This window comes from Bubalus bubalis, chromosome 9, assembly GCF_019923935.1.
Source record: "Bubalus bubalis isolate 160015118507 breed Murrah chromosome 9, NDDB_SH_1, whole genome shotgun sequence".
Lineage (NCBI taxonomy): Eukaryota > Metazoa > Chordata > Mammalia > Artiodactyla > Bovidae > Bubalus > Bubalus bubalis.
Window position 1 is genome coordinate 36,398,277 of NC_059165.1, and position 11,415 is coordinate 36,409,691.

Genomic DNA, 11,415 nt, shown 5'->3' on the forward strand with positions numbered 1-11,415 from the left:
AACCCCATTTCCCAAACACTGAACTATTTTTTAACCATGCCAACATTTATTTTTTGTTTTTTCTTCTATGATTACAAACATGAGAAGATTTTGTTTTAAATAAAGGAACAAAGTACAGATGGATTGAGTTATTTCCAAACAGACCCTTTCTTTTTTTTTTTTAACTTACCTGTGATAAGAAATTAAAGACTTCTGGATCAATGAATGTTACATTTTCAAAAGTTTATTGTTTTATAATAATAAAAGGTTTATTGTTCATTTTAATATATGACTAAATTGAAAATTTTGGAATGTTGAGGATAAGTTATATTACACTGACTAGGGTTGACAATAGCTAAGCAAGTCAGAACCAGGGAGAGAGGGTCAAAATATACCAGCTTTGTTACCATATGTATCTTGATCTAGAGGTAGTATTTGGTTTAGTAATGTATTTTCATTCATATTTGTGTCTTATGACTCATCACCTGAGGCTGCATGTCAAGGGCTGCAAAGCACTGGAAAAACTAGTCCCTTAAATTGATGAACCAGGAATCAGAGGTAAACAGGGAATTAGAAATAAAACAAACAAATGAACAACAAAAATAGTCCTCTATACAAGCTTGGATTCTCTGTTGCAATAATTGAAAACACAAAGTAATTTTTAAAATATAGGAACTTTATTGTCTCTCATAATTTGAAAATCTAGATGTAAATGTGGCCTTAGATTTGGTCTGCATTACTGGTTCTAAGATGTCATGAAGATCTCAGTTGTCAGTCACATCTTAAGTCTTGTTTATCATGATAGAAAAATGAATATAGCAGTCCTAGCTGTCAAACAAACCATATCACACTATTCAAAAAGAGAGACATTATGGCTTCTGTATCATTTTTTTTAAATGTAAGGAAAGAAATTTCAATCTCCAGAAAATACTCAGTGATAGTCACTCAGTCGTGACCGACTCTTTGAGATCCCATGGACTGTACAGTCTGCCAGGCTTTGTTCATGGAATTCTCTAGGCAAGAACACTGAAGTGGGTTGCCATTTCCTTCTCCAGGGTAGACAAGACTTGCTCCTCTAATATTTTGTACATCTCTTTTTAGAGCAATTATTATACTTTATAGAATTGCTTGTTTTATTTTCTATCTCTTCTACTGAATTTTTCTCCATAGTTCTGTGAAAATTTTTTAACGTGCAGAAAAATTGAAACAATTGCTGCTATTGCTGCTAAGTCGCTTCAGTCGTGTCCGACTCTGTGCGACCCCATAGACGGCAGCCCACCAGGCTCCCCCATCCCTGGGATTCTCCAGGCAAGAACACTGGAGTGGGTTATCATTGCCTTCTCCAATGCATGAAAGTGAAAAGTGAAAAGGAAGTCGCTCAGTGGTGTCCGACTCTTAGCAACCCCATGGACTACAGCCTACCAGGCTCCTCCATCCATTGGATTTTCCAGGCAAGAGTACTGGAGTGGGGTGCCATTGCCTTCTCCAGAAACAATTGCAGATTGAGCATTTATATTAATTCTACCACCTAAATTTCATAATTAATATTTTGGTATATTCACATTAGCATATCTGTCCGTCTATTCATCCCTCAATCTATTCATTATTCCAGTTTACTCTTTTCAGCTGTATTTTAATATCCTTGAAGGAAAATGAGCTTCTGTCTTGTTCAATGTTATATTCTCTACATCCTAGTATAATATCCAAAATATAGAAGGAGATAAATTAAGACTGAGGAAGGAAGAAGTATAGGAAAGAAGGAGGGAATAGAGAGAGGAGGAGATAAAAATAAGGAGGCAAAGAGGTATGAAGCATATCTTCTGTGGAAAGAGAACTTCCTTTTGACTTAAGCAGAGCAACTTATAACACTATAGGACATGACTTAATTTGAGTTAACAAAGCAGTTAACTAAATGCCAAAGTTGGCATGAAGTTCAAACCATATCTTTGGAAATGTGTACAAAATTAGAGATGTTAATATTGTATCAGTAAACATATACATTGGAGAAGGCAATGGCACCCCACTCCAGTACTCTTGCCTGGAAAATCCCATGGACGGAGGAGCCTGGTAGGCTTCAATTCATGGAGTTGCAAAGTCAGACTCGACTGAGAGACTTCACTTTTACTTTTAACTTTCATGCATTGTAGAAGGAAATGGAAACCCACTCCAGTGTTCTTGCCTGGAGAACCCCAGGGATGGCAGAGCCTGGTGGGCTGCCATCTATGGGGTTGCACAGAGTCGGACACGACTGAAGTGACTTAGCAGCAGCAAACATATACATAATCAGAATTCTGCATATTTAAGCTGGCTGCTTGGATTGTTGGCAAATGACTATTAAATGCAACTTGTATGCATGCTAAATCGCTTCAGTCATGTCCAACTCTGTGCGACTGCATGGACTGTAGCCCACCAAACTCCTCTGTCCATGATATTCTCCAGGCAAGAATACTGGAGTGGATTGCCATGTCCTTCTCCAGGAGATCTTCCCCACCCAAGGATCAAACTTGGGTCTCATATCTCCTCCATTGGCAGATGGATTCTTTACCACTAGCACCACCTGGGAAGCTCCAAATATGGCTTAAAAGTAGTCATACCTATTTTCTTTGAGCCAGGCTCATAACATAGTTCATGAAGTAATTTTCTGGGGATTAAAGTTGAAATGTTCATAATTGTGTGCTTAATTACAATCATCCTTGGTTACATGTGCTAATTAATGTCAGTTTATGAGCATGGCACTTTGTTCTGGCAGCCACACAGCAGGAGATATGAGAATGGTGGGGATTTGTGTATGGCAGTGAACTCAAGTGTTTTTCTTCATAGTTTTTCCTGAAAAGCTCAGACAGGCATCCTGTGATGGTCAATGGGATGCCTTTTGGCATTTAGTTTCCCAGACTGTAGCTAAAGTCATTTGGGGATAATGGGCGTGGCCAGTTCAAACTCTGCTAAAGCACATGTGAAGTGACAATATCAGCAGGACAACAGAAGAAGGTCATGTGTGGCAGGGCATAGAGGTGAACAGCCAATAACATTTACAGAAGACAATTTAATACTCTATAAGAATATGGTAGGGACCATTGAAGAAATACTAGTATTCAACTTCAGGGTTGGGATCTGGGAATCTCTTTCTAGATTCTCAGAAATGGCATGGTTGCCAACACAGAGGAGATAGACATGCTTAGTTTTCTCCCTTTTATTCTGCCTCAAGTGTCTGGGAAACTAAGGAAGCATGACTTATACAAGTAAAATGCCTTGAAAAATGTCATAACATGTTTCTGTTGAGATGGTAAAAAGTGATTTGTTTATGATATAAAGTCAGCCTTCTGTTGTGAAATAGGTTTTAAATGAATCCAGACAATAAAGCTTCACTATTTATGTGGGTCATGTCTTCCAATTAACCACATATAAATACTCTGTAGTGTTATCAATAAAACTAAGGAGCTTTATTACTACAGAGAATATTTTATCATCTTCATTTTATATATAGATGAGGAAATTGATAAGCAGAAAGGGAAAAGTCACAGGGGCTTAGAACCAGGTCTATTGATTCAACTTTACCTTTATGTATTGTTTCTTATTTGAAAGTTATCTCCTTGTTTTGTAATAAAGCTTTTAAGTTAATAATTCTTTACTTTTGTAATCAAAAAGAATTTATAGAATTTTTGGTGTTAACTCTAGAATCAGTTCAGTTCAGTCACTCAGTCATGTCCAACTCTTTGTGACCCCATGGACTGCAGCACCCCTAACTCTAGAATAAGTGAATATATTTAGCTGTGTTATATTGGGTTTATGTAGCAATTCTGAGGACTAAGCCTAAAAGTCCGTTTCATAAAATTTCCACACTTTATCTAATTGCCTTATATCATAGAGAAGAGAAATCCTATAGGAAGGCTAGTTTTAGTCTGAAATAAGTAACCCTCTCAATTTTGTGTGTTGTAGCATCTTGGTGAATATTTTTCTTTCCTTTGGGTCAAACTATACTAGCAAGACTCTTTGGGGCATAAGTCATAAAAACCCAGCTCACACAAATTACACAACATAAGGAATTTAGAAGCCTAGGAAATGAATATCTGCCTGGAAAGATCCAAGCTTCTGGCACAGTTGGATCCAGGTGTTGGAAAATGTCTCCAAGAATCTTTCTGTTCCTTTTCGTGGATCTTCTGTCCTAGAAGTTGACCTTAGTCTCTGGCAAGCTGTCCTATAAAGTAGGTGAAGGACCACCAGGATATTCAGGCTCACATTTTCCCAGCTTAGTAACCCTCTTTGAAAGATATTCTATTTCCCAATTCAAAAAACAGCAATAAAAATTCTAGGCTTGAGTTGCTTGGCCTATATCAGGTCATTTGGCCACATTTAAATCATGATATGTAGCTCTAACTGACCATATGCTAATCTCTCAGTCCTTGGACTAGTCTCAGACCCCTTTAATCACATTGTCTGAGCATGAGTTAGGGGGACCCACCAGAAGAAAATCAAGGTACTACTTAGCAGAAGGGAAAAATAGATACTGGGCATACTCAAACAATGAAATCATTCCTTTAAATTTAAATAAAGTCATGTGTTTTTTGATGTATTTGTAGGAAAAAAAGAGAGAACAAAGTACTTTGGGAAAATGTTTCCTTGATATATATAAGTTAATAATACCACAGGATATTAATGAGCTATTCATATTTTACATGTAAAAATAGAAAATTTTTGTTAAGTAATAATACTGATCATAGTATTGCAAAGTCCTTTATTCTTTTAAAGGTTGTAAATAAAGAATGTTAACTGATTGGTTAATTAGTGTCATGTCCTCACTTTTATTGGCAAATGAAAAATAAATTTAAAAGGGAAGGTTACTTAATTTCCTATCTTTTATTTCTACTGATCATTACATATTTTTATACTTAATTTTCAAAACATATATATTCCTTGTCAAAATATACTCTGTAAAGTTATGGTAACTTTGATTTGATTTTTTTTCTTTTTTTTAACATTTTAATTTTCACTTTCACTATGCTGAGAAGAGAATTCAGAAAGGACATGCCTGTAAGAGTTGACACCTTGATATTCTGTATCCACAGACTAGAACTGTTATGCAAACAAAAGAGCTCTGGGTGAAAATTAGTTTCCTACAGTCTAGTCAGGGTGCTGCGCTACAGTGAGGCATGATTGAACAGGGGCCATCAAATTGGTGGTTAAGCATTTATGCCTTAGAATCAAATAGAACTGGGCTGAGTCAGCTTTGTTACTTACCAGGTGGGTGACCTTGAACAATTTACCTCACCAGTCTCAGTTTTGTCATCTTTGAAATTAAGATCAAATTATCTCCTTCCATAAATGGTCAGGAGTATATGGGATTAAGCAGTTGAAACAGTCATTGCAATCCCTGGTACAAAAGAAGCATTCGGTTTGTCATTCTTTATTTTCTTATTGGAACACACTAAGGAATGACTTCTCAACTGTAGTGATTCAGGGCATAACCTTCCCAGCTGGTTGTTTGAGACTCTGCTTTATTTGCTCTGTCAGTGGACTACCTTCTCATTAGTGAAGACATTTGGAAATACACCACTCAGTCCTAATTTGAGTGAATTAGATTTTCATCAGCGTCAGTGTGCACATGACTATAATTAACAAGGAAAATGAACACATACCATTTAAAATTTATTAAAGTTTGGGAGAAAAATTCCGTTTGATCACAAGTAAAATTCTCTGCATGTTTACTCACTTAGTAGAAAACATTTACATTTGGGGAGAAGTACTTACTTGCTAATATGTCAGCAGAGCACAAATGAAACTGTTCGTAACCTCCTGCTGCCATCATTATGAAATGTAGTCATGGTTAATTGAAATATCTGACTGCTTATTGTCACAACCTGTGAGCCAGGCACGACACTCCTTTGTAGGTTTTATTATTTGTTTTCTCCTGTATGACTACTGAAACATCAGGTTTTCATTAATTGCTTGTTTTGTTTTGATAACTTTGACAGTAAGTGGTTCCTCTAAAATGTGCTTAAGAGACACCCATGAAGGAGTTGATATCCCAATCTCTGTGCCAAGTGAACACAAGGAAATCAGTTGTTTGCAATAAAGGTTCAAAAGTAGACAACCTCAATTCCATCTTCAAAGGATTGACGTTGTAAGGTTATGTGCATGCTCAGTCACTCAGTCATGTCCAGCTCTTTGCAACCACATGGACTGTAGCCTACCAGGCTCCTCTATTCATGGGATTCTCCATGCAATAAAACTGGAGTGGGTTTCCATTTCCTACTCCATTGTGAGGCTGAGTGAAATCTTATACTGTTTTGAAAAAGGAAAGGAAAAAAGCTGTCCCTTCACTGGGCATGGGGGAGAGAGGGGTTTGCTAATTACTGCAGTGTTTGGGACACTATGATGCCAGTTAGTTTTGTCCCTTGCTGGAATGGTGGCTTAAAAAGCACACAGGGCCTTTTTTGGTAAGTACTTTTTACTGAACTCAGACTTTTTTATTCTCTTTGCTTTGTATTATTTTTTAATATATGCCAAAGAAAGGAAACAAAGGAATATTACACTTGTACAAAAGCAACCATGTAAACTCAAATATACAAATTGATTTTGAAGGCTTTATCACTTAATAAAATAAAATGAAATTATTTAGCAAAATGAGTACTGAGCTATTATGCCATCTCTTTATTCGTTCATTAAAAATCTCCCTCACACCTGCATATTTATGAGCCTCTAATGAGCTTGTCTCTGTTCTAGTACCTAGAAGCATGGAAAGAAATGAGTACCTCTGCCTCAAAGCTGCATACAGTCTTCTAAATTTAGAAAGATAGTAATGACAATTCTATATACAAGACAGCAAAAGAGACATAGATGTAAAGAACGGACTTCTGGACTCTGTGGGAGAACGCTAGGGTGGGATGATTTGAGAGAATAGCATTGAAACATGTATGTGGCCATATGTAAAATAGATGAACGGTGCCAGTTCAATGCATGAAGCAGGGCACTCAAAGCCAGTGCTCTGGGACAACCCAGAGGGATGGAGTGGGGAGGGAGGTGGGAGGGGGTTCAGGATGGGGGGACACCTACACATGTGTGGCTGATTCATGTTGATGTATGGCAAAAACCACCATGATATTATAATTATCCTCCAAACTTAAAAAGCTGCATACAGTCTTCCAAAAGATTATGTAGATTTAATCATTTCTCTACAATATAAACATGGTGTATTACTAGCATGTTAAAAATTGTTCCTTAAATCCAAAGGCTAGATTACAATTTCATTGATTCATAGGATATAAGTGCTAATTAAGCTTTAAAATAAAGTCCAAAACCCGTTTTTGACAACATTTTAAGAAAATATTCAAATACAAAGAAAATTTGAAATAATTTCATAGTGAACAGTATATTCACAGCATGTTCTACTATTAAAATTTGAACTATATTTTATCACAAATCTGTCAATGTGTACAGAAACATACATTTTAAAATTTAGTCTTACATGGGACTCCAATATTTCCTAAAATTAACTCAAGGATGCTTTTTTCACACTAGAGTTTGATGTCCAGAAGTCCATTTACTCTGGTTAGCTCTTCCCTGAGGAGACCTCTATGTCAGTTCCTCTGAACACAATTTGACAACCAGTGATCTAGCCAAACTCCATTATTATGCAGATAAAAAAACTGAGATGCAGTCACTAATGTATTGATAACACCGTAATGTATTGATAAGAACTGTAAGGTGTTAACTGGAACTAGAATTTATTTTTCTGTCTTTGCAGCAGATATAATCATTTTTTAAAAACTCTCATAATGTTGTTTAAACAGATGTCAAGATACTCTAATCAAGCTATATATTTTGTATTTTTGAAGAATGACAACGTGTGTGGTGCTGGTTAGAATGAGTGTGGAATAGCTTAGCCCATGTGGTGCAGGGGAAGTAACTCTTGTTGGGAAAACAGTCAGGGTAATATTTAGGTCGTAGGGCACTGGTAATGCAGAAAGTCATCATGGTAAAATTAAATCTTACCATTTACCCAGATAATTACACAAATCCTCTCAAGTGACATCTCTTTCCCTGCTGTTAGATTCACTGATTTACTCCTGTGTTCATTCCGATACCTCCCCTGTGGTAGTCTTAGTCCCTCTATCAGTTACATAGCATTTAGATTTTTCTTTTAATATAGGATCTTAATATTTGTGGCTTCCCAGGTAGCTCAGTGGTAAAGAATCTGACTGTCAATGCGGGAGCCAGAGGAGACGCAGGTATGATCCCTGGGTTAAGAAGATCCTACTGGTGCTTCCCTGGTGGCTCAGAGGTAAAAGCGTCTGCCTGGAATGTGGGAGACCCAGGTTTGATCCCTGGGTCGGGAAGATCCCCTGGAGAAGGAAAATGGCAACCCACTCCAGTACTCTTGCCTGGAGAATCCCATGGAGGGAGGAGCCTGGTAGGCTATAGTCCATGGGGTCGCAAAGAGTCGGACACAACTGAGCAACTTCACTATCTGGTGGAGGAAATGGCAATCTACTGTAATACGCTTGCCTGGATAATCCCATAGAGGAACCTGGTGAGCAACAGTCCATAGGATTTCAGAGTCGAACACAACTGAGTGACTAAGCACGTGAATGTTAATATATGTAGTTTCTTCTACTAGAGTGTTTTACTTCTAACTTTCTCAGTGGTTAGCTTCTGCTTAGCCTATATGCATCAAGTTAAATAGCACTTCTCCAGAAATGCCTGCCCTGGCCAACTGAATGTAATTTCATAAAACACATCATTGTATGCATTTCCCTCAGGGTACTTATTACCATATGTAATTATCTGACTTTTGTTTGGGTTAGTTTATTTTCTATTTGCTTATTTTCTGCAGGAGGGTAGGACAAGAAAAAAAAAAGCCTGGCTTACAGTAAATGTTTACTCAAAACTTCATTTAAGTGTATTTAAACATTCACTTCATGATTCTTCTCTTTCAGATTTTCTTCTAACTGGGCAATATCTAGCTTGTATTTTTCCACTTGATCTGATGCACAACTTATTTCTTAAGTTTTAAGCCTTAAGCAGGCTCTTGAGGAAAATATATATTGTCTAAACAAGTAGAAGACATGAAGTCTAAATGCCAGGTACTTGAAGAAGAAAAAGAAGACCTCATCAATAGGAACAGAGAATGGGACAAAAATCTAAATTCTGAGATACAAAGCTTAAAAGAGAAGTCTATTCTTGAAAAACAAGAACATGAAGAACTACAACAAAAAGTACTGTAAATGGATTCACTTCTGCAACAAGAGAAGGAATTATCTTCTGGTCTTCAGCAGAAGTTATGTTCTTTTCAAGAAGAAATGATTAAAGAGAGAACTGTCTTTGAGGGAGAATTAAAGCAGGCCTTGGATGAGCTGGATAAATTACAGCAAAAGGAGGAACAAGTGGAAAACCTGCTTAAGCAACTGGAAGAGGAAGCACAATCGAGAGCTGCAGAACTAAAACACCTCGAAGAAAAGCTGAAAGGGAAAGAAGCCAAGCTGGAGGAAAGTAATGCTGCTTATACTCAGGCCACCCTGCTTTTGCAAGAAAAACATAACAGTACAGTGCAGAACCTGGAAGATGTTACTGCTCAATGTGAAAGCTATAAAGCATCAACAGCAAGTGAGCTAGAAGATCTTAAGGTGCAGAACGAATCATTCAAGGAAAAACCGGCCAAGGCTGAGCAAAGTGCAGAGGATGTCCGAGATCAGATATTGGCAACTGAGAACTCAAATTAAGAATATGCAAGGATGCTTCTAGATCTGCAGACCAAATCAGCACTTAGAGCAGCAGAAATTAAAGAAATTACAATTTCTTCTCTTAAAAGAATAACTGATTTGCAGAACCAACTTAAGCAACAAAGCAAAGACTGTAAGAAACAACTGGAAGAGGAAGAAAAGCTGGAAAAGAAAACTCAATAGCAGAATTAACTGAGGAAATGAATAAGTGGCGTCTCCTCTATGAAGAATTATATAATAAAACAAAGCCTTTTCAGCTACAACTGGATGCATTTGAAGCAGAGAAACAGGCTTTGTTGAATGAACATGGTGTGGCTCAGGAACAACTAAATAATCTAAGAGATTCATATGCTAAATTATTGGGTCATCAGAATCTAAAGCAAAAATCAAGCGTGTTGTGAAATTGAAAGATGAAAATAGCAATCTCAAATCGGAGGTGTTAAAACTCCGTGCTCAGCTTACTAAAAGAAAACAAAGTGAAGCAAAACTTCAGGAGGAATTGAATAAAGTTCTGGGTATCACTTTGCTCCTTCAAAGGCTTTTCTTCATGAAAGTAAAGAAAATTTTGTTCCCAAATCTCCATTAAAAGAAGGCAATACAAACTGCTCCTGAGCTAGTGGAGTTTCAAGAATCATGCAAGTAAACATCTGAAAAATCTGTTGAAGATTATTTTGTTCTTACTATTTTTTACTATTATTATTTTGATTACTCTTGTGTTTATAATATTTTAAATCTCTTATTTAATCCTAACTTCCTGTCCTTACATATGTGAAAGGAAGTTTGACCGTTTTTACCAGTGTTCTCTGACATTCTAGTTACTATAGTCAGTACTTCCTCCTCGATGCTCACCCTTATTACCTCATTCTAAATGTTCTGATGCTTTCCAGCTTTGCTCACTCATCCCATCAAATCAGTAGTGTTAAAAATCATTCTCATACTATGATTTCCCTATTCTGAAACCTTAGGTTTTTTTTGGTTTGATGCTGAAGACCTTTTCTAGTCTGAACCTCTTATGCTAGGCTAAAATACCTTGGCTTGTTCTTGCCTCTACTTTAATTCTCCTAATAATGTTCATTCTGTCCCAGCCATTATCCATTTATCCAGTTCAAATAAGAAATAGAGGCAAGCTTTTTTCTATAGTTATCTCTTACCAAAGCCACTGGTTAATAATTTGCAGATTTCTAGCGGACACAATTGAGCAACTTCGCTTTCACTTTTCACTTTCATGCACTGGAGAAGGACATGGCAACCCAATCCAGTGTTTTTGCCTGGAGAATCCCAGGGATGGGAGAGCCTGGTGGGCTGCCGTCTCTGAAGGCGACTTAGCAGCAGCAAACATTCAGTATGTGCCAGGCATGGTTTGGACTCCCCAAATACTATAGGGAAAACATAGACAAAGTCCTTGCTCTTTAAACTTAAGACTTTCATGAGGAAAGACAAATAATACAAGTAGTATGTGTATAGATAAAAGAATAAGAAAAATATAAAATAAAAATTTAAAACTATAGGAAGAGAATAGAGAGCCATGAAAGGTGTTCTTTTAGTTATGGTGTTCAGATAAAACCTCCCTGGGGAGATGATATTGCAACAGAGATGAATTAAGTGAGGAAATATGTCACTGAGATATCTGGGAGAAGAGCCTTCCAGGCAGAAGGTAGAGCATGTGTAAAATCCCCGAAATAGTATTGTTTGGGGACATGTGCAGATAATGGAAGGAGAA

At 37.0% G+C, this 11,415-nt stretch overlaps 1 pseudogene; it reads left to right on the forward strand.

The window, feature by feature from the left end:
• LOC102404360 overlaps window positions 1-11,084 on the forward strand; it is a 201,757-nt pseudogene extending 190,673 nt beyond the window's left edge.
• Window positions 11,085-11,415: the final 331 nt, after the last annotated feature.